The sequence below is a fragment of the Triticum aestivum genome, chromosome 2B, assembly GCF_018294505.1.
Source record: "Triticum aestivum cultivar Chinese Spring chromosome 2B, IWGSC CS RefSeq v2.1, whole genome shotgun sequence".
Classification (NCBI taxonomy): domain Eukaryota; kingdom Viridiplantae; phylum Streptophyta; class Magnoliopsida; order Poales; family Poaceae; genus Triticum; species Triticum aestivum.
Window position 1 is genome coordinate 384548689 of NC_057798.1, and position 23720 is coordinate 384572408.

Consider the following 23720-nt stretch of genomic DNA (forward strand, 5'->3'; position numbering starts at 1 on the left):
AGGCATGATCATGAACATAGGCATCACGTCTGTGTCAAGTATACCGAAACGATTCTGCATCTACTACTATTACTCCACACATTGACCTCTATCTAGCCTGCATCTAGAGTATTCAGTTCATAAGAACAAAGTAACGCATTCGGCAAGATGACATGATGTAGAGTGCTAAACTCAAGCAATATGATATAAACCCCATCTTTTTATCCTCGATGGCAACAATACAATACGTGTCGGTTCCCTTTCTGTCACTGGGACCGGGCACCGCAAGATTGAACCCAAAGCTACGCACTTCTCCCATTGCAAGAAAGATCAATCTAGTAGGCCTAACTAAACCGATAATTCGAAGAGACTTGCAAAGATATCAAATCATGCATATAAGAATTCAGAGAAGAATCAAATATTGTTCATAGATAATCTAGATCATAAACCCACAATTCATCGGATCTCGGCAAACACACCGCGAAAAGGACTACATCGAATAGATCTCCAAGAGAATCAAGGAGAACTTTGTATTGAGATACAAAGAGAGAGAGAAGAAGCCATCTAGCTAATAACTATGGACCCGAAGGTCTGTGCTAAACTACTCACACATCATCGCAGAGGCTATGGTGTTGATGTAGAAGCCCTCCGTGATCGAATCCCCCTCCGGCGGAGCGTCGGGAAAGGCCCCAAGATGGGATCTCATGGGTACAGAAGGTTGCGGCGGTGGAAAAATGGTTTCTAGGCTCCCCTGGATGTTTTGAGGGTATGAGAGTATATATAGGCGAAAGAAGTAGGTTGGTGGAGCTAAGAGGGGCCCACGAGGGTGGGGCGCGCCTACCCCCTGGGTGCGCCCTCCTGCCTCGTGGCCGCCTCGTTGCTTCCTTGACATCCGCTCCAAGTCTCCTGGATTGCATTTGTCCCAAGAAAGATCCTCGTGAAGGTTTCGTTCTATTTCAACTCCATTTGATATTCCTTTTCCGCGAAACACTGAAATAGGCAAAAAAATAGCAATTTGCACTGGGCCTTCGGTTAATAGGTTAGTCCCAAAAATAATATAAAAGAGCATATTAAAGCCCATTAAACATCTAAAACAGATAATATAATAGCATGGAACAATAAAAAAGTATAGATACGTTGGAGACGTATCAGACCGCGACAGCCGTGCGCAAGTGTACCTCCTTTTCATTTTGAAAACTTTAGGCAAGCTTGGCAAAAATGTGTGGTGAAGTATGGCAATGCAAGGCCTAGACCCAAACAGGATAAGTACATATGTACTAGGAGTACTAGTGTTAAAAAAGAAAGGCGGGGTTTTCCTTCCCGGGATTAATCGATACAAATCCTCATTTAACGTGTCAATTAATGCGTATTTTTTTTTCTCCAGAGCCAAAAGAGCTAACCATATCACTTCTCATCGCTTGATTAATGCAGCGCCATGCAAACAAACCTTCTCACTTCTGCATGCATGCAAGGGTATATTAATGTCCTTGGTTGCTAGTACGAGGCAAACCCCATCAATTTTGCCTTGATTAGTGTTAGTGGCCTTTTGCAAATTGTAATTTTGATATACTGGCCTTGTGTACAAAAAAATGGAGGTAGCTACTATTGGACTTCCTTCCACATTGGGGTGACGTCGATGATATCTCGAACGCTGTGGTTTGGCAAAGTGCGTTCGTCGGAGAACACCATTGAGGGAGACCGCGGTAAGTCATTCACAAGTGCCGCTTGCAAGCCGAGACAACCGCCTTATTTGCATCCAGGAAGTCGGTTGAACCAAAGGACGCGTAAATGTAGTAGTACTACTAGTACTCCCTCCATTTCTTTTTACTCCACATATAAGATTTGGTCAAAGTCAAACTACACAAAGTTTGACCAAATTTATATTAAAAAAATATGAACATCTACAATACTAAAACTATATAGTATGAAAATATGTTTCGTGGTGTATCTGATAATATTGATTTAATATTGTGAATGTTTATATTTTTTAATATAAAGTTAGTCAAAATCTACAAAGCTTGACTTTGACCAAACCTTATATGCGGACTAAAAAGAAACGAAGGGAGTACACAATAGCGTCGTCCGTCCAGGTTAGTGCGGTGAGGTGGTTTCTCGAAGAAGACAATGGAGAAACGAAGCCAGCAAAGAGTGAAATGATGGTTGCTTCGTTCGTGCTTTGTGATTTGACGCTTAACTGCTTTGTGATTTGTGATAGAAGGGACAGGGGAGTAGACTCTGTGCTCCATACTGTACATGCGTCGAAGCACGGGAGAAAGAGGAGAGACGTTGCATTTTTCTATTCCTTCAATCAATCAATCAGGGAGCTTCGGTTCCATATTTTTGGCTTTGGCAGCACCGTCCACAATGGTTCCCATCGATGACAAAAGCTATTTTCACATTTGGCTACACATTGTGGATGCCCTTAACCATACCACTTGGTTTTGCTCCTGTGTGCTATCTATACAAATCTCAGTTACATTGATCTAACAAATTATAGAATCATGATTAGTAAAAAGGAGGTGATTTTGCAGCGCAGATGGTGCGTGGGGGGGGGGGGGTTCTTATTTTTAGAGGACGTTGGCCTGGTGGTTTGCTAACATGTGGTCCCACGTGTCAGTGCTTTACCAAGCCGATCCGTGTCCCAAATGAGGCAGAACAACGGCAGAAGCAACACGTGGTTAACTTGAAGAAGATGAGGGAGAAGCCGATTTAGCAACGAGTGAAATGATGGTTGCTTCATCCCTCCAACTTCTTTTTTTACTAGCATTATTATTACTTCGTACCTCCAACTTAACTACGGGAATGGTGCAGCTTTGTGATTTGACGCATCATTGATCATTACAATGCTGGCGCCATGACTGGGGTGCTCCACCCCTGCTGCTCTGCATTGTATTTTGGTATGGCACATGGACCTGGTAGCTTGATATCCCACATGTCGGCAAAAGGGACTAGAACATTTATGAAAGCGAGCGCTCCACTCTTACAAGGAGGAGTACATGACACGGCGGCCCAGTGAACTGTCACTTGTACTGTATAGTACTATAGTTTAGCTGTTTCGCACGATCCATTGATACAAACCCGATTAAATAGGAAAGGGCGGGATTTTTCCTGCGCGGTAGATGATACTGGCCATTCATTTCAAAGGCAATTTTAATGTATGCAAACTGAATAATTAAGTAACAATATGATATCTAGTAAGACTAAAAACACATATGATTTATTGTGTTAGAGTGTAGTAGTAGTGTTATATTGCATAGTTGTTAGATGTAACATGCGAGAACGTGTAGAGATGTAGTTTTGGAGGGCCTATAGAGAGAAAGCATAATACGCTCACCGAACTTCAGAATACACTCATAATGGTCACTACATTTTGCGGTGATTATACGGTCACTTGCTCACCGTTCAGCATCGGATTGCACTCTGTTGACCGGCCAAATAGTCTGCATGGCACCATGTAGACTAGTTAAATTGACCATGTTTCTTGTGGGTCCCACCTGTCAGTTCGCATAGGAAAAAGGTCAGATAAACATAAATTTACGCAGGCACGAAAAGACTCCAACCCGTGCGCGGGAATCACCTGGTTGTGTATGTGTCTATCAGGGCCTGATGTGTGTGCATGCATGTGTAGGTCGAGCACTTGAGCGTGAGAGTGTGTGTTGGTCGTGTGGTGTGTGCATGCATGTGTGCGTGTGTGTGAGTGTTGCGTGCGTGCGTTGCTACGTTTGTACGTGTGAGTGTTGCGTGCGTGCGTGGCTGCATGTGTTCGTGTGAGTGTTGTGTGCATGCAGTTTGTGTGCATGCGTGCATGTGTGTATAATCACAACACCAGCTCATGTGTGTTAAAACAGACGGCTCAGCATACCAATACAAGGCAACCTTGTCCGTTATGCCTGCGGTCATGACTTCGAACCACCGTCCAATATTATTTTGTCGTTTGTTTTCATTCTTACTAGCAAGATGCCCGTGCGTTGCACATAACATCAAGATGCATTTGTATGACTAACTTATCTTTTGAGAGAAAAGGATGAACGAGGGAAGGCCTTATTTGCAAATGTGGAGAGGTGTGTGGGTACCTTTTTGCAAAATTGCCATAGTTTCCTCCTATCCATCAGAGATAAATCGGACGGCCTATATTGCAGGATGGCAGACACACGATCATCACCAACTCTGTTTTTTATAAGAGTGTAGTTAAGTGTCTCTACTCTTATAAAAAATGGTGTGCCTGCCATCTTGTAATATAGACCGTCCGATCTATATCTGATGGATAGAAAGCACACTATGACAATTTTACAAAAGATACCCACACCTCTCTCCACATTTACAGACAAGGTCTTGCCTCGTTCATCGTCCTTATCTCCCACAACCTCATTGTTGAGCGATTAAAAAAGGAAGTCTCTGGAACAATCTAGCATGGTGGCCGCTGCCGCCAGCCGGTGCCGTCCATCCCCATGCCTCTGCCCAGTCCGACCACCAGTCACCACCACGCTCCACTCCTCCTCACCTTATCTCCCATCTTTCATTTTTTCGATGAAATTGTCAAGATACCAGTTTTTTGATAAAATTCTCGATATATCATTAGTTTTTACACATAGGATTACTCCTGCATGGGTTAATCACAACAGGTGTTTTGTAAAAAATGCATATTGATGTTCCGTGCAATGCACGAGCATCTTGCTAGTAGTTATAAGAGTGTAGATGTAGATGTAGAGTAGATACAAGCCGACAGGTGGGCCCAATGGTAGTGAGATAATGTGATGCAACACTAGAGGTGCCATGTGGAGCGTTTAACTGGTCAACTAGTCGTGTCTTGAGCCAATACAGAGTTGTGCGGTAAGCCCATGACTGTATAATAACCACAAAACGTAAATGGTGACTGTAATGAGTGGATTCTGAAGTCCAGTGTACGTATCATGCTTTCGCTTCAAATACAATGATCGTCACTGTATATATCGCGAGAGAAAGATGAAACATGCGTCAATGTGCTGGGGCTTACTTTTAGAGGACCTGGAGATAGTTTGTGTGCGTACGTGAAAGGGGCGTAGAGGGGGTGTATGCGATGGAGAGAGAGATGCTCTTCGTTTCTCTTTATTATGACAAACTTTATCTATAGTATAAAAATATAAAAATTCATAGTGCGGAATAAATATCATTGTGGGCACCATGCAAATGCAAATAAACGTTCATACTCCTCCATATAACTTTGTAATGTTGTATATATTTAGAAATTCTAAAAAAATTGGCCACACTTTATTCAAAAGGAATGTTGTATGCGAAATAAACGTGAAGAGAGGGCTTTTTAGATCAATGGGGTATGTGATGTAACATGTGTGAATGTGTAGTTGATGTATTTGGCAGGGCCTATAGAGGTATGTGTGTGTATTACGTATTCAAGAGAGGCATGTATGGAGGGGCCGACGGGGGGAGGGGTCGTGGGAGAGATAGCACAAGAAATGAGAGAGGTCTAGAGAGAGAGACGAATATGATGTCACGGCGAGAGATTCCCTTGAGTGTGTATAAGCAAGGGGGGAGGGGATAGAGGCACGAGCAGATTTTTTTTGTGTGGTGTATGTGTTGGTATGTGTGGGTGTGAGAATATAATGAGACCTAGGGGCAGAGAGTGTGTCACCGCGTGAGGTCCGGTGGGTCGAGGTGAGGCCCTTGGTTTGGTTCCATCCTGCGCCACATTGGTCGGCCGTGACACATTTAGGGAGACCCATGGATGACTAGTCGTACAAGACAAAGATAGCAGAATTGTGAAGGACTTTGTGTCCTCTAACAAAGCTGGCTAGGATTTGTAACCCTAGGTTCTCGGACTAAGGTAACCCCTTATCTCTGATATTACTATTCATCCAACCTAACTTTAAGGGGCATCCTAGAGAATGCTCTGCTAGAATCATACTCGTCGATTAGGAAGAGAGGTGTGAGACAATGCGCGAGGGATAGGTGAGGGAGTCCTGGATTAGGGGGTGTCCGGATAGCCGAACTATCACCTTTGGCCGGACTCCTGGACTATGAAGATACAAGATTGAAGACTTTGTCTCGTGTCCGGATGGGACTTTCCTTGGCGTGGAAGGCAAGCTTGGCGATACGGATATGTAGATCTCCTACCATTGTAACCGACTCTGTGTAACCCTAACCCTCTTCAGTGCCTATATAAACCGGAGGGTTTTAGTCCGTAGGACGAACAACAATCATACCATAGGCTAGCTTCTGGGTTTTAGCCCGTCTGATCTCGTGGTAGATCTACTCTTGTACTACCCATATCATCAATATTAATCAAGCAGGAGTAGGGTTTTACCTCCATCGAGAGGGCCCGAACCTGGGTAAAAACATCGTGTCCCTTGTCTCCTGTTACCATCCGCCTAGACGCACAGCTCGGGACCCCCTACCCGAGATCCGCTGGTTTTGACACCGACATTGGTGCTTTCATTGAGAGTTCCTCTGTGTCGTCATCTTTAGGCCCGATGGCTCCTCCGATCATCAACAACGATGCGGTCCAGGGTGAGACTTTTCTCCCCGGACAGATCTTCATATTCGGCGGCTTTGCACTGCGGGCCAATTCGCTTGGCCATCTGGAGCAGATTGAAAGCTACGCCCCTGGACATCAGGTCAGATTTGGAAGTTTGAACTATACGGCTGACGTCCGTGGAGACTTGATCTTCGACTGGTTCGAGCCACAGCTAAGCGCGCCGCACTGTCACGATGGGCATGATCTAGCTCTGCCGCCGGACAGTGCCCTGGAGGCCGCACAAGTGTCCGCTCCGACCCTTAGCTCGGTGCTGACTGCGCCGATCAAGGATGGGTGGCTGGACACCGCCTCGGGGGCTGCTATCTCTATGGCAATTGCGCCGAACACCAACCCTGTCCTTTGCGAAGCTCGTGACTCCAAGGTGCCGGACTCCTCTCCGGACTCCGAACCCTCCGCGCCCCTGCCGATCGAATCCAATTGGGCGCCGATCATGGAGTTCACCACCGCGGACATCTTTCAGCACTCGCCCTTTGGCGACATCCTGAATTCACTAAAGTCTCCCTCTTTATCAGGAGAGCCCTGGCCGGATTATGGTCAGCAAGGTTGGGATGCGGACCACGAAGAAATTCAAAGCCCACCCACCACCCACTTCGTAGCCACTGTCGAAAGTTTAAACGACGTGCTCGATTTCGACTCCGAAGACATCGACGGTATGGACGACGATGAAGGAGATAAGCATGAACCAACACCTATAAGGCACTGGACAGCCACCTCATCTCACGATGTATACATGCTGGACACACCTAAAGGAAGTGATGACGAGGAACAATGGGACGCCACGAGGGATCATTCCCCCGAAAAGCAGTCAAAACGGCGACGTAAGCGCCGCTCAAAATCCCGCCTCGACAAAGACAACAACCATATAGACCCAGCCATAGAGCAGGGCGAACCGGTGGACGACGAACATGCCATCGCGCAACCGTCCAAATAGGACAACCTAGATAAACAATCCGTCCCCAGCGAAGATAACAGTCCGGACGATCTCACGCCGGACAAGTCGCTGGAGCAGAAGAACCTCCACAAAAGGCTCGTCGCCATTGCGCGTAGCCTGAAAAAGCAGAAGCGGAAGCTCAAAACAGCGGTAGATGCGCTCAGAATCAGATGGAGCAAAGTACTCAACACCGCAAACAAATACGACGATAGTCGCCAAACAAAGAGCTACCCGAAGCGAAAACTACTTCCCGAATTTGATGAGCAGGCCGTAGATCCCCCGCAATCAAAAAACAAGGAGACCACCAGGTCGGATAGACGACCCCATGGCAAACATAGAACGGCAAACGGCGCCGCACACAGGCCGGCATGCGATCCGCACACGGATTCACATAAAAAAGGTGGCCCAGTTAGATCTATCTACGGGGCAAGAAAGCAAGCTCTAGTAAGCAATGCAACACATCAAGTATCCGAATATTACGGTACACCTAAATATAGGGGTGCCGCACATCCCCTATGTTTCACCGATGAGGTTCTGGATTATGAATTTCTAGCGGGATTCAAGCCCGTAAACATAGAGGCATACGATGGAACAACAGACCCCGGAGTCTGGATTGAGGATTACATCATCCACATGCACATGGCTAGAGGAGATGACCTCCATGCCATAAAATACTTGCCCCTCAAGCTCAAAGGGCCAGCCTGGCATTGGCTCAAAAGCCTCCCCGAAAACACCATTGGAAGTTGGGAAGAGCTCGAGGATGCTTTTCGGGCAATTTTTCAAGGGACCTATGTCCGACCTCCGGATGCAGATGATTTAAGTCACATAACTCAACAACCCGGAGAGTCAGCCCGAAAATTCTGGAACAAATTCCTTACTAAAAAGAACCAAATAGTCGACTGTCCGGACGCTGAAGCCTTAGCAGCTTTCAAACACAACGTCCAAGACGAATGGCTCGCCAGACACCTCGGCCAAGAAAAGCCAAGAACAATGGCCGCATTAACAAGCCTCATGACCCGCTTTTGCGCGGGAGAGGATAGCTGACTGGCAAGATGCAGTACCAGCGACCCAAGTACATCCGAAGTCAGGGATGGAAACGGGAAACCGCAACGCAGCAAGGACCAGCACCGGACCAAGGGAAACAGCCCGAAGAGCACGACAGTCAACGCCGGATTCAAAAGCTCTCGGCTAGAATCATAAAAAACTGCCCCTTAATGATAACAGGGACGAGCTATCTAACTTAAACAAAATATTGGACAAGATATGACAAATCAACAGTACTCCTAGGAAGCCTGCAAACCATACCCACAGGGATTGTTGGGTCTGCAAGCAGTCTGGCAAATTCAATGCCGAACACAAGGGGCTCGACACACCAAGCGAGGATGATGACGAACCCCACAAGCAGAGCACAGGAAAACAAAAGAATTTCCCGCCAGAAGTCAAAATAGTAAACTCACTTCACGTGACAAAAGGGAAAGATAGAGCGGTGCCCATAGATGTACACGCCATACGGCCTATCCCAGAGGAGTCCCGCAACTGGTTGTTAAAACCAGTCACCTTCGACCATCAGGATTACTCTAGAAGTATCCGAAATGCAGGATGGACTGCCTTGATATTTGATCCGATAATTGACAGACTCCAATTTACACAAGTCCTAATGGACAGAGGCAGTGATCTAAACCTGCTATACCAGGACACAATCCACAAAATGGGGATAGACCCAACCAAAATTCGCCATAGCAACACTTCCTTTCAAGGGGTAATGCCAGGCCCATATGCCCATTGTACGGGCTCTCTACTGCTAGAAGTTGTGTTCGGCTCACCCGACAACTTCCGCCGCGAAAAGTTAACCTTCCACCTCGCCCCGTTCACAAGTAGCTACCAAGCACTACTGGGACGCGAAGCTTTGGCCCGCTTTGACGCAATATCGCATTATACATCCCTTACACTTAAAATGCCCGATCCGCGAGGCACCATCTCCTTAAAGGGAAATATCGAGTGTTCCTCGAGCGCGGAAGATTGTGTGACTACCTTGACAGCCACACACTAAACCAGCTTTGCTAATCAAAGCACCTAAATAGGTCGTTCAGACCCCGGACACGGTTAGACGAGTCCGGCGCAAACATACAAGGGCTTACTAGCCGCATACCCCCGCACAAGGGGCTCCACGCATGTACAACAAGAGACAATAAAGCTCAATTTTATTCATTCTTTGAATCGTACTTTATTTATTTAATATAACATACATTTCGCACTATCTTTTTCAACTAAGTTCCTCTCTTTTATAGATGAACACCGTGCTACACTCGTCCAGGATATGGCACAACGGAGACACAGGCGTAGATGTGCAGTAGGGACCCGTGACAAGGATTCTTTTTAGATTAAGACCCTGCGTAAACCTTTTTTATTGTCTCTTGTTGATACACATCCCCTGGTTTCTTGCTATAACCAAGGAGGAGGCTGGCGTTTTGGCATCGGCCACGTCAGAATTTTGCGCGTACCTGGACACCAGGGGCTTATTACCAAGGGCGTTGTTCAGCCCGTTTCCATAAAGACCGAATACCTTAGGGAGTGTTCGGCGTCTCGAGTTAGGTCTTATATGCATCAGCTCCGAATCATGTATTTGGTCAAAAGTTGGGTTTGCCCGGCTCCTGTGTTTTGCTGCCTTATGTTCCGCTCTATAGGCTAAGGCGGCACCAGGAGAACTACTGCGATTGTGCCCTCGTTCGGCCAGGCGAGCACCTCAGTAGAGAAAGCCAAAAACTGACTGTCATGATATAGCGTGAGACTGGTCAACCACTCGCTGACCCACCGGAATCTATAGGATTCCTTCGCATTGACGAAGGACCGTTTCCCAGTCAGGCACATACGCGCCCCAAATTCGGGTGAGTGCGGTGCCCCTAGGGGCTATATCGTAGCCCCACTGTCAAACTCCTATGGCTAAGTGAAAGTGATAAAGCATTATAGTCTGGTTGCCTAGTTTGCTGCGCTACCACCTCCTTTATAGGACTAAGACGTTGGATCAAGTGTGAAAATGCGCCTTTTGCAAACACCCCCGCATTATATGCGTGGGGGCTGAAGCCGAAGACTGCCATCTTTTAGGTTATATACACATATACATTAGCGGCCGCACAGGAGGTATTTTAATTCTTGAAAGGCACAAGTATAAAAAAGCTCTTATATTCCATCGATACATTGTTTCACAATAATACATGTTATTCAAACATAATTTCCTTCGAGCACTGCGTCTCTATTAAACGAGCGCCCTGTAGAACTTCCTGAAAATAGTGCTCGACAGGTACTCGGCTTCCGTCCGAATCTTGAGATGCAACATCGGTGGCCTTCATCTCCGCCCAGTATGTCTTGACACGGGCAAGAGCCATCCGCGCACCCTCTATGCATGCCGACCTCCTCATTGCATTGACATGAGGCACCGCACCGAGGAACTGCTGCACCAAGCCAAAATAACTCTTCGGCTCGGGCCTTTTTGTCCACAAAAGACTCACGACATCCTTCATGGCAAGTCCGGATAACCTATTCAGCTTCGCCCATTCGGCCAAGCGATCGGTTAATGGAAGTGGGCGCTTTGGATTATGGACTGCGACCAAAAAACCTTTTCCATTCCGTGATCCTTTTGATCTCGAAAGTGTTCGGCCGCGTCCGCGGCACTTGCCGCCAAGTCCAGATAAGCATCCTCCGCACTCCACAGCCGGTCCAACTGAGCATATTGTTGGAAATATGCCCTAGAGGCAATAATAAAAGGATTATTATTATATTTCTTTGTTCATGATAGTTGTCTTTTGTTCATGCTATAATTGTATTATCCGGAAATCATAATACACGTGTGAATACTTAGACCACAACATGTCCCTAGTGAGCCTCTAGTTGACTAGCTCGTTGATCAACAGATAGTCATGGTTTCCTGACTATGGACACTGGATGTCGTTGAGAACGGGATGACATCATTAGGAGAATGATGTGATGGACAAGACCCAATCCTAAGCATAGCACAAGATCGTGTAGTTCGTTTTGCTAGAGCTTTTCCTCTGTCAGTATCTCTTCCTTAGACCATGAGATCGTGTAACTCCCGGATACCGTAGGAGTGCTTTGGGTGTACCAAACGTCACAACGTAACTGGGTGACTATAAAGGTGCACTATAGGTATCTCCGAAAGTGTCTGTTGGGTTGACACGGATCGAGACTGGGATTTGTCACTCTGTATTATGGAGAGGTAACACTGGGCCCACTCGGTAGTGCATCATCATAATGAGCTCAAAGTGACCAAGTGTCTGGTCACGGGATCATGCATTACGATACGAGTAAAGTGACTTGCCGGCAACGAGATTGAACGAGGTATTGGGATACCGATGATCGAATCTCGGGCAAGTAACATACCATCTGACAAAGGGAATAGTATATGGGGTTGCTTGAATCCTCGACATCGTGGTTCATCCGATGAGATCATCGAGGAATATGTGGGAGCCAACATGGGTATCCGGAACCCACTATTGGTTATTGACCGGAGAGCCGTCTCGGTCATGTCTGCGTGTCTCTCGAACCCGTAGGGTCTACACACTTAAGGTTCGGTGACGCTAGGGTTGTATGAATATGAGTATGCAGCAATCGAATGTTGTTCGGAGTCCCGGATGAGATCTCGAACGTCACGAGGAGTTCCGGAATGGTCCAAAGGTAAAGAATTATATATAGGAAGTGCTGCTTCGGCCATCGGGAAAGTTTCGGGGTCACCCGGTATTGTACCGGGACCACTGGAAGGGTCCCGGGGGTCCACCGGGTGGGGCCACCTATCTCGGAGGGCCCCGTGGGCTGAAGTGGGAGGGGAACCAGCCCGTAGTGGGCTGGTGCGCCCCCCTTGGGCCCCCTGCACCTAGGGTTGGAAACCCTAGGGTGGGGGGGCGCACCACTTGCCTTGGGGGCACTCCACCCCTCCTGGCCGCCCCCCCTTGGGAGATTCCCATCTCCAGGGCCGGTGACCCCCCCCCCCAGGGGGCCTATATAAAGGAGGGGGGAGGGAGGGAAGCCGCACCCTGAGTCTTGGCGCCTCCCTCCCCCTGCTACACCTCTTCCTCCTCACGCAGTTGCTTGGCGAAGCCCTGCCGGAGTCCTGCTGCATCCACCACCACGCCGTCGTGCTGCTGGATCTTCATCAACCTCTCCTCCCCCCTTGCTGGATCAAGACGGAGGAGACGTCACGCTGACCGTACGTGTGTTGAACGCGGAGGTGCCGTCCGTTTGGCGCTAGGATCTTTGGTGATAGGATCACGACGAGAACGACTACCTCAACCCCGTTCTCTTGAACGCTTCCGCATGTGATCTACAAGGGTATGTAGATGCATCTCTCTCTCTCGTTGATAGATGAACTCATGGGTGGATCTTGGTGAACATAGGAATTTTTTTATTTTATGCAACATTCCCTAACAGTGGTATCAGAGCTAGGTCTATGCGTAGTTCTCTATTGCACGAGTAGAACACAAATCTGTTGTGGGCGTAGATCTTGTCAACTTGCTTGCCACTACTAGTCTTTTCTTGCTTCAGCGGTATTGTGGGATGAAGCGGCCCGGACTGACCTTACACGTACGCTTACGTGAGACAGGTTCCACCGACTGACATGCACTAGTTGCATAAGGTGGCTAGCGGGTGTCTGTCTCTCCTACTTTAGTTGGAGCGGATTCGATGAAAAGGGTCCTTATGAAGGGTAAATAGAAGTTGACAAAATCACGTTGTGGTTATTTGTAGGTAAGAAAACGTTCTTGCTAGAACCCAATTGCAGCCACGTAAAAGATGCAACAACAATTAGAGGACGTCTAACATGTTTTTGCAGCAATTGTCATGTGATGTGATATGGCCAGAAGTTGTGATGAATGATGAATGATATATTGTGATGTATGAGATCATGTTCTTGTAATAGGAATCACGACTTGCATGTCGATGAGTATGACAACCGGCAGGAGCCATAGGAGTTGTCTTAATTATTGTATGACCTGCGTGTCATTGATTTAACGCCATGTAATTACTTTACTTTATTGCTAAACCGTTAGCTATAGTAGTAGAAGTAATAGTTGGTGAGCAAATTCATGGAGGCACGATGATGGAGATCATGATGATGGAGATCATGGTGTCATGCCGGTGACGAAGATGATCATGGAGCCCCGAAGATGGAGATCGAAGGAGCTATATGATATTGGCCATATCATGTCACTACTTTACATAATTGCATGTGATGTTTATTATGTTTTATGCATCTTGTTTACTTAGAACGGCGGTAGTAAATAAGATGATCCCTTATAATAATTTCAAGAAAGTGTTCCCCCTAACTTTGCACCATTGCTAAAGTTCGTCGTTTTGAAGCACCACGTGATGATCGGGTGTGATAGATCCTTACGTTCACATACAACAGGTGTAAGACAGTTTTACACATGCAAAACACTTAGGGTTAACTTGAAGAGCCTAGCATGTACAGACATGGCCTCGGAACACAAGAGACCGAAAGGTCGAACATGAGTCGTATGGAAGATGCGGTCAACATGGAGATGTTCACCGATGATGACTAGTCCGTCTCACGTGATGATCGGACACGGCCTAGTCGACTCGGATCGTGTAACACTTAGATGACTAGAGGGATGTCTATCTGAGTGGGAGTTCATTAAATAATTTGATTAGATGAACTTAATTATCATGAACTTAGTCTAAAATCTTTAAAAAATATGTCTTGTAGATCAAATGGCCAACGCTCATGTCAACATGAACTTCAACGCGTTCCTAGAGAAAACCAAGCTAAAAGATGATGGCAGCAACTATTCGGACTGGGTCTGGAACCTGAGGATCATCCTCATAGCAGCCAAGAAAGCATATGTCCTAGCAGGACCGCTAGGTGAAGCACCCATCCCAGAGAACCAAGACGTTATGAACGCTTGGCAGTCATGTGCTGATGATTACTCCCTCGTTCAGTGCGGCATGCTTTACAGCTTAGAACCGGGGCTCCAAAAGTGTTTTGAGCGACACGGAGCATATGAGATGTTCGAGGAGCTGAAAATGGTTTTTCAAGCTCATTCCCGGGTCGAGAGATATGAAGTGTCCGACAAGTTCTATAGTTGTAAGATGGAGGAAAACAGTTCTGTCAGTGAGCACATACTCAAAATGTCTGGGTTGCACAACCGCCTGTCCCAGCTGGAGATCAACCTCCCGGACGAGGCGGTCATTGACAGAATCCTTCAGTCGCTCCCACTGAGCTACAAGAGCTTTGTGATGAACTACAATATGCAGGGGATGGTGAAGACCATTCCTGAAGTATTTTCAATGCTGAAGTCAGCAGAGGTTGAAATCAAGAAAGAACACCAAGTGTTGATGGTCAATAAGACCACTAAGTTCAAGAAGGGCAAGGGTAAGAAGAACTTCAAGAAGGACGGCAAAGATGTTGCCGCGCCCGGTAAGCCAGTTGCCGGGAAGAAGTCAAGGAATGGACCCAAGCCTGAGACTGAGTGCTTTTATTGCAAAGGGAAGGGTCACTGGAAGCGGAACTGCCCCAAATACTTAGCGGACAAGAAGGCCAGCAACACTAAAGGTATATGTGATATACATGTAATTGATGTGTACCTTACCAGTACTCGTAGTAACTCCTGGGTATTTGATACCGGTGCCGTTTCTCATATTTGTAACTCACAGCAGGAGCTGCGGAATAAGCGGAGACTGGCGAAGGACGAGGTGACGATGCGCGTAGGGAATGGTTCCAAGGTCGATGTGATCGCCGTCGGCATGCTACCTCTACATTTACCCACGGTATTAGTTATGAACCTCAATAATTGTTATTTAGTGCCAAGTTTGAGCATGAACATTGTATCTGGATCTCGTTTAATACGAGATGGCTACTCATTTAAATCCGAGAATAATGGTTGTTCTATTTATATGAGAGATATGTTTTATGGTCATGCCCCGATGGTCAATGATTTATTCTTAATGAATCTCGAACATAATGTTACACATATTCATGGTGTGAATACCAAAAGATGTAAAGTTGATAACGATAGTCCCACATACTTGTGGCACTGCCGCCTTGGTCACATTGGTGTAAAGCACATGAAGAAGCTCCATGCTGATGGACTTTTAGAGTCTCTCGATTATGAATCATTTGACACATGCGAACCATGCCTCATGGGAAAAATGACCAAGACTCCGTTCTCCGGAACAATGGAGCGAGCAACCAACTTATTGGAAATCATACATAGTGATGTGTGTGGTCCAATGAGCGTTGAGGCTCGCGGAGGATATCGTTATGTTCTCACTCTCACTGATGACTTAAGTAGATATGGGTATGTCTACTTGATGAAACACAAGTCTGAGACCTTTGAAAAGTTCAAGGAATTTCAGAATGAAGTAGAGAATCAACGTGACCGAAAGATAAAATTCTTACGATCAGATCGTGGAGGAGAATATTTAAGTCACGAATTTGGTACGCACTTAAGGAAATGTGGAATCGTTTCACAAATCACGCCGCCTGGAACACCTCAGCGTAACGGTGTGTCCGAACGTCGTAATCGCACTCTATTAGATATGGTGCGATCTATGATGTCTCTTACCGATTTACCGCTATCATTTTGGGGATACGCTCTAGAGACAGCTACATTCACTTTAAATAGGGCACCGTCTAAATCCGTTGAGACGACACCGTATTAATTATGGTTTGGGAAGAAACCTAAGCTGTCGTTTCTAAAAGTTTGGGGATGCGATGCTTGTGTTAAGAAACTTCAACCTGAAAAGCTCGAACCCAAGTTGGAAAAATGTGTCTTCATAGGATACCCTAAGGAAACCATTGGGTATACCTTCTACCTTAGATACGAAAGCAAGATCTTTGTTGCCAAGAACGGATCCTTTTTGGAAAAAGAGTTTCTCTCGAAAGGAATAAGTGGGAGGAAAGTAGAACTCGATGAAGTACTACCTCTTGAACCGGAAAGTAGTGTAGCTCAGGAAAATGTTCCTGTGGTGCCTACACCGACTGGAGAGGAAATTAATGATGATGATCAAGGTACTTCGGACCAAGTTGCTACTGAACTTCGTAGGTCCACGAGGACACGTTCCACACCAGAGTGGTATGGCAACCCTGTCCTGGAAATCATGTTGTTAGACAACGGTGAACCTTCGAACTATGAAGAAGCGATGGCGGGACTAGATTCCAACAAATGGCTAGAAGCCATGCAGTCCGAGATAGAATCCATGTATGAAAACAAAGTATGGACTTTGACTGACTTGCTCGATGATCGACAAGCGATAGAAAACAAATGGATCTTTAAGAAGAAGACAAACGCGGATGGTAATGTCAACATCTATAAAGCTCGACTTGTTGCTAAGGGTTATCGACAAGTTCAAGGGGTTGACTACGATGAGACTTTCTCTCCCGTAGTGAAGCTTAAGTCCGTCTGAATCATGTTAGCAATTGCCGCATACTATGATTATGAGATATGGCAGATGGACGTCAAAACGGCATTCCTTAACGGTTATCTTAAGGAAGAGTTGTATATGATGCAGCCGGAAGGTTTTGTCGATCCTAAGAATGCTAACAAAGTATGCAAGCTCCAGCGATCCATTTATGGGCTGGTGCAAGCATCTCGGAGTTGGAACATTCGCTTTGATGAGATGATCAAAGCGTTTGGGTTTATGCAGACTTATGGAGAAGCCTGCGTTTACAAGAAAGTGAGTGGGAGCTCTGTAGCATTTCTCATATTATATGTAGATGACATACTTTTGATGGGAAATGATATAGAATTCTTGGACAGCATTAAGGCCTACTTGAATAAGTGTTTTTCAATGAAGGACCTGGGAGAAGCTGCTTACATATTAGGCACATACCTTGATAAGATTTTGAAGAAGTTCAAAATGGATCAGTCCAAGAAAGGGTTCTTGCCTGTATTGCAATGTGTGAGATTGAGCTCGGCTCAATGCCCGACCACGGCAGAAGATAAAGAAGATATGGGTGGCATCCCCTATGCCTCAGCCGTAGGATCTATTATGTATGCCATGCTGTGTACCAGACCAGATGTAAACCTTGCCGTAAGTTTGGTAGGTAGGTACCAAAGTAATCCCGGCAAGGAACACTGGACAGCGGTCAAGAATATCCTAAAGTACCTGAAAAGGACAAAGGATATGTTTCTCGTTTATGGAGGTGACGAAGAGCTCGTCGTAAAGGGTTACGTCGATGCTAGCTTCGACACAGATCTGGATGACTCTAAGTCACGAACCGGATACGTGTATATGTTGAATCATGGAGCAGTAAGCTGGTGCAGTTGCAAGCAGAGTGTCGTGGCGGGATCTACATGTGAAGTGGAGTACATGGTAGCCTCGGAGGCAGCGCATGAAGCAATATGGATGAAGGAGTTCATCACCGACCTAGGAGTCATACCCAATGCGTCGGGGCCAATTACTCTCTTCTGTGACAACACTGGAGCTATTGCCCTTGCCAAGGAGCCCAGGTTTCACAAGAAGACCAGGCACATCAAGCGTCGTTTCAACTCCATCCATGAAAATGTTCAAGATGGAGACATAGATATTTGCAAAGTACATACAGATCTGAATGTCGCAGATCCGTTAACTAAACCCCTTCCACGAGCAAAACATGATCAACACCAGAACTCTATGGGTGTTCGATTCATCACAATGTAACTAGATTATTGACTCTAGTGCAAGTGGGAGACTGTTGGAAATATGCCCTAGAGGTAATAATAAAAGGATTATTATTATATTTCTTTGTTCATGATAGTTGTCTTTTATTCATGCTATAATTGTATTATCCGGAAATCATAATACACGTGTGAATACTTAGACCACAACATGTCCCTAGTGAGCCTCTAGTTGACTAGCTCGTTAATCAACAGATAGTCATGGTTTCCTGACTATGCACATTGGATGTCGTTGAGAATGGGATCACATCATTAGGAGAATGATGTGATGGACAAGACCCAATCCTAAGCATAGCACAAGATCGTGTAGTTCATTTTGCTAGAGCTTTTCCTATGTCAAGTATCTCTTCCTTAGACCATGAGATCGTGTAACTCCTAGATACCGTAGGAGTGCTTTGGGTGTACCAAACGTCACAACGTAACTGGGTGACCATAAAGGTGCACTACAGGTATCTCCGAAAGTGTCTGTTGGGTTGACACGGATCGAGACTGGGATTTGTCACACCGTATTATGGAGAGGTATCACTGGGCCCACTCGGTAGTGCATCATCATAATGAGCTCAAAGTGACCAAGTGTCTGGTCACGGGATCATGCATTACGGTACGAGTAAAGTGACTTGCCGGCAATGAGATTGAACGAGGTATTGGGATACCGACGATCAAATCTCGGGCAAGTAACATACCGTCTGACAAAGGGAATAGTATACGGGGTTGCTTGAATCCTCGACATCGTGGTTCATCCGATGAGATCATCGAGGAGTATGTGGGAGCCAACATGGGTATCCAGATCCCGCTGTTGGTTATTGACCGGAGAGCCGTCTCGGTCATGTCTGTGTGTCTCCCGAACCCGTAGGGTCTACACACTTAAGGTTCGGTGACGCTAGGGTTGTATGAATATGAGTATGCAGCAAACCGAATGTGACGCCCGGATAATTAAGCTACAGTAACCCTCTCCTAATGATGCCAAGTCATCTCTGATTACTGTTGCTAAACTTGCGTTAGTTCATACCAATTGAAAAACCAATTCAAAAAAAAATTGTCAAACAACAACAGTTTTTAAAATGTTAAACTAAAATGTTCGGAGTGTGCAGTTAAATGCCAGGGTAATTATAGGCAGTAAACACATTTTTAGAAAATGTCTAAATAATTTAAACTGATTTAAAACAGAAAATAAGATAAATAAAAATAAAACAGAAAAACTAAAACCTAAAACTAATAGAAAAAAAAAGAAGAAGAAGAGAAACCCCCCTGGGCTTCGGCCCAGCTGACCACAGGCCCCACTGGGCCACCACCAGGCCCCGGCCGACCCCCCCACTCTCTCCTTATTCCCCCCACCGGTGAGACCCCGAAACCCTAACCACCCCGTCAGCCACTCGCCCCTCCCACTCGCTCCCCCTCCCGATCCAGATCGGATCGGGACGGAACCACCCCGACCCCCCTGCCATCGCCGCCACACGCCTCGCCGGCGTCGCCTGTCCCCGCCGCCACCAGACGCCACCGCGTCGCCCCCCCCCCCCTGCGCCCCTCGCCGCCGCCCGGATCAAACCCCATCGTCGCCCCGAGCACCGTCGTCGGCCGGCTCCCTGACATCGTCGCCCTGGACCCCGCCGTTCCTCGGAATCCCTCGCCGGATCTCGACTTCGCCGCCACCCGAAGGCCTCGCCGGACTGCTTCCTCGCCAGATCCCCTCCCCCGCATCGTTCGTCTCCGCCTCCTCCTCGACCCCCGCTGCCCGTGCCCTACAGACCCGCGGTGAGGCACCGACCTCCCCTCTCCCTCGTCCTGCGTACTCTCCGTGCGCCGTCCGCCCCGTCTCGGCTCCTGCGCCCCGCGGTGGCCATCGCCCACGCGCGCCCTGGCCGCACACCGACGTCGACCAAGCCCGACCTTGACCTCCACCGCACGCGCCGGTCGCGTCCCGCGCCATCGTGCGCGTGCTCGCACTGGCCGCGCCCCGCGCTCCCCACTCCTGCTCACCGTGGTGCCTCGCACCGGGCCGCACCGCCTCTGCTGCCGCGCGCCGGTGCCCCGCGAGGCCACAACGTCGCCTAGTGGCCCTCCCGGCTCCGCCTCCTAACGCCGCCACCGGCCCTCGCCCACGGCGGCCGCCCGCACATCGGCCCCTGCATTCGGGCGGCGCCCAGCGCCCAGCGCCCGTTAGCACCCATGGCCGATAAGGCCATTGGCCCTATGACAAGTTGGCCCCACCCCAGAACGGTTTTTTTTAAAAGGAGAATTAAAAAATAAAATTATTAAATAAAAATAAAAATGATTAATAAAATCAATTATTAATTAATTAATTAACTAATGAATTAATTAAGTTAATTAATCCGGTTTAATTAATTTAATTAACTAGTTAATTTTAATTAAACTGTAATTAGGATTAAACTAAACCCTAATTAAACCTAACAGTGTATGACAGGTGGGTCCCACGGGACCCACATGTCAGGTTGACCAGGTCAAACGGTCAACGCTGACTGCTGACGTCAGCACGACGTCATGCTGACATCATAAATCCATTTCCGAATTAATTAAATAATTAATTAAATTTCAGAAATTAATAAAATCTTTAGAAAATCATATCTTTTAATTCGTAACTCGGATTAAAATATTTTCAACATGAGAGTTGCTCAGAACGACGAGACGAATCCGGATACGCAGTCCGTTCATTCGCCACACACCCCTAACCTATCGAACTCGCAACTTTCCCCCTCCGGCTCCTCTGCCCGAAAACGCGAAACACCGGGAATACTTTCCCGGATGTTTCCCCCCTTAACCGGTACCACCTCATACCACGTTAGGGCACACCTAGCACCGCTCATTGTCACGTCACGCATCGTCGTGTTTATGTTTGCATTGTATTCATTGTTTCTTCCCCCTCTTATCTCCGGTAGACTACGAGACCGACGCTGATGCCACCGAGTAAGACTACGTCACCGACGTGTTGGAAATATGCCCTAGAGGCAATAATAAAAGTATTATTATATTTCATTGTTCATGATAATTTTCTTTTATTCATGCTATAACTGTATTATCCGGAAATCGTAATACACGTGTGAATACTTAGACCACACAATGTCCCTGGTAAGCCTCTAGTTGACCAGCTCGTTGTGATCAACAGATAGTCATGGTTTCCTGACTATGGACATTGGATGTCGTTGATAACGGGATCACATCATTAGGAGAATGATGTGATGGACAAGACCCAATCCTAAGCATAGCATAAAAGATCGTGTAGTTCGTTTTGCTAGAGCTTTGCAAGTGTCAAGTATCTCTTCCTTCGACCATGAGATCGTGTAACTCTCGGATACCGTAAGAGTGCCTTGGGTGTACCAAACGTCACAACGTAACTGGGTGACTATAAAGGTGCATTACAGGTATCTCCGAAAGTAGCTGTTGGGTTGACACGGATCGAGACTGGGATTTGTCACTCCGTATGACGGAGAGGTATCTCTGGGCCCACTCGGTAATGCATCATCATATTGAGCTCAATGTGACCAAGGTGTTGGACACGGGATCATGCATTACGGTACGAGTAAAGTGACTTGCCGGTAACGAGACTGAACAAGGTATTGGGATACCGACGATCGAGTCTCGGGCAAGTAACGTACCGATTGACAAAGGGAATTGCATACAGGGTTTGATCGAATCCTCGACATAGTGGTTCATCCGATGACAACATCGAGGAGCATGTGGGAGCCATCATGGGTATCCAGATCCCGCTGATGGTTATTGACTGAGAGAGTCTCGGTCATGTCTGCATGTCTCCCGAACCCGTAGGGTCTACACACTTAAGGTTCAGTTACGCTAGGGTTATAGGGATATGTATATGCAGTAACCCGAATGTTGTTCGGAGTCCCGGATGAGATCCCGGACGTCACGAGGAGTTCCGGAATGGTCCGGAGGTAAAGATTTATATATGGGAAGTCCTGTTTCGGGCATCGGGACAAGTTTCGGGGTTATCGGTATTGTACCGGGACCACCGGAAGGGTCCCGGGGGTCCACCGGGTGGGTCCACCTGTCCCGGGGGGCCACATGGGCTGTAGGGGGGTGCGCCTTGGCCTAATGGGCCAAGGGCACCAGCCCCACATAGGCCCATGCGCCTAGGGTTTAAGGGGGCAAGAGTCCTAGGAGGGTAAGGCACCTCCTAGGTGCCTTGGGGGGAGGGAAAACCCCCCTTGGCCGCCGCACCCCCTAGGAGATTGGATCTCCTAGGGCCGGCCACCCCCCCTTGGCACCCCTATATATAGTGGGGGAGAGGAGGGACTTCATACCTGAACGCCCTGGCCTTTGGTTGCCTCCTTCTCCCTCCCCAACACCTCCTCCACCTCCATAGTGCTTAGCGAAGCTCTGCCGGAGTACTGCAGCTCCATCAACACCACGCCGTCGTGCTGCTGCTGGTGCCATCTCCCTCAACCTCTCCTCCCTTCCTTGCTGGATCAAGAAGGAGGAGACGTGGCTGTTCCGTACGTGTGTTGAACGCGGAGGTGCCGTCCGTTTGGCGCTGGTCATCGGTGATTTGGATCACGTCGAGTACGACTACATCATCACCTTGCAAGCTTCCGCACGCGATCTACAAGTGGTATGTAGATGCAAACTCTCTCCCTAGACTCGTTGCTTAGATGAACTCATAGATGGATCTTGGTGAAACCGTAGGAAAAATTTTAATTTTCTGCAACGTTCCCCAACAGTGGCATCATGAGCTAGGTCTATGCGTAGTTCTCTTTGCACGAGTAGAACACAACTTTGTTGTGGGCGTGGATTTTGTCATCTTACTTGCCTCTACTAGTCTTTTCTTGCTCAACGGTATTGTGGGATGAAGCGGCCCGGACCAACCTTACACGTACTCTTACGTGAGACCGGTTCCACCGACTGACATGCACAAGTTGCATAAGGTGGCTGGCGGGTGTCTGTCTCTCCCACCTTAGTTGGAGCGGAATCGATGAACAGGGCCCTTATGAAGGGTAAATAGAAGTTGACAAAATCACGTTGTGGTGATTCGTAGGTAAGAAAACGTTCTTGCTAGAACCCAATTGCAGCCACGTAAAAGATGCAACAACAATTAGAGGACGTCTAACTTGTTTTTGCAGCGATTGATCATGTGATGTGATATGGCCAGAAGTTGTGATGAATGATGAATTGTGATGTATGAGATCATGTTCTTTGTAATAGGATTCACGACTTGCATGTCGATGAGTATGACAACCGGCAGGAGCCATAGGAGTTGTCATTATTTTTTGTATGACCTGCGTGTCATTGAATAACGTCATGTAAACTACTTTACTTTATTGCTAAACGTTAGTCATAGAAGTAGAAGTAGTCGTTGGCGTGACAACTTCATGAAGACACGATGATGGAGATCATGATGATGGAGATCATGGTGTCAAGCCGGTGACAAGATGATCATGGAGCCCCGAAGATGAAGATCAATGGAGCTATATGATATTGGCCATATCATGTCACAACTATATAATTGCATGTGATGTTTATTATGTATTATGCATCTTGTTTACTTAGGACGACGGTAGTAAATAAGATGATCCCTTATAAAATTTCAAGAAGTGTTCTCCCCTAACTGTGCACCGTTGCTACAGTT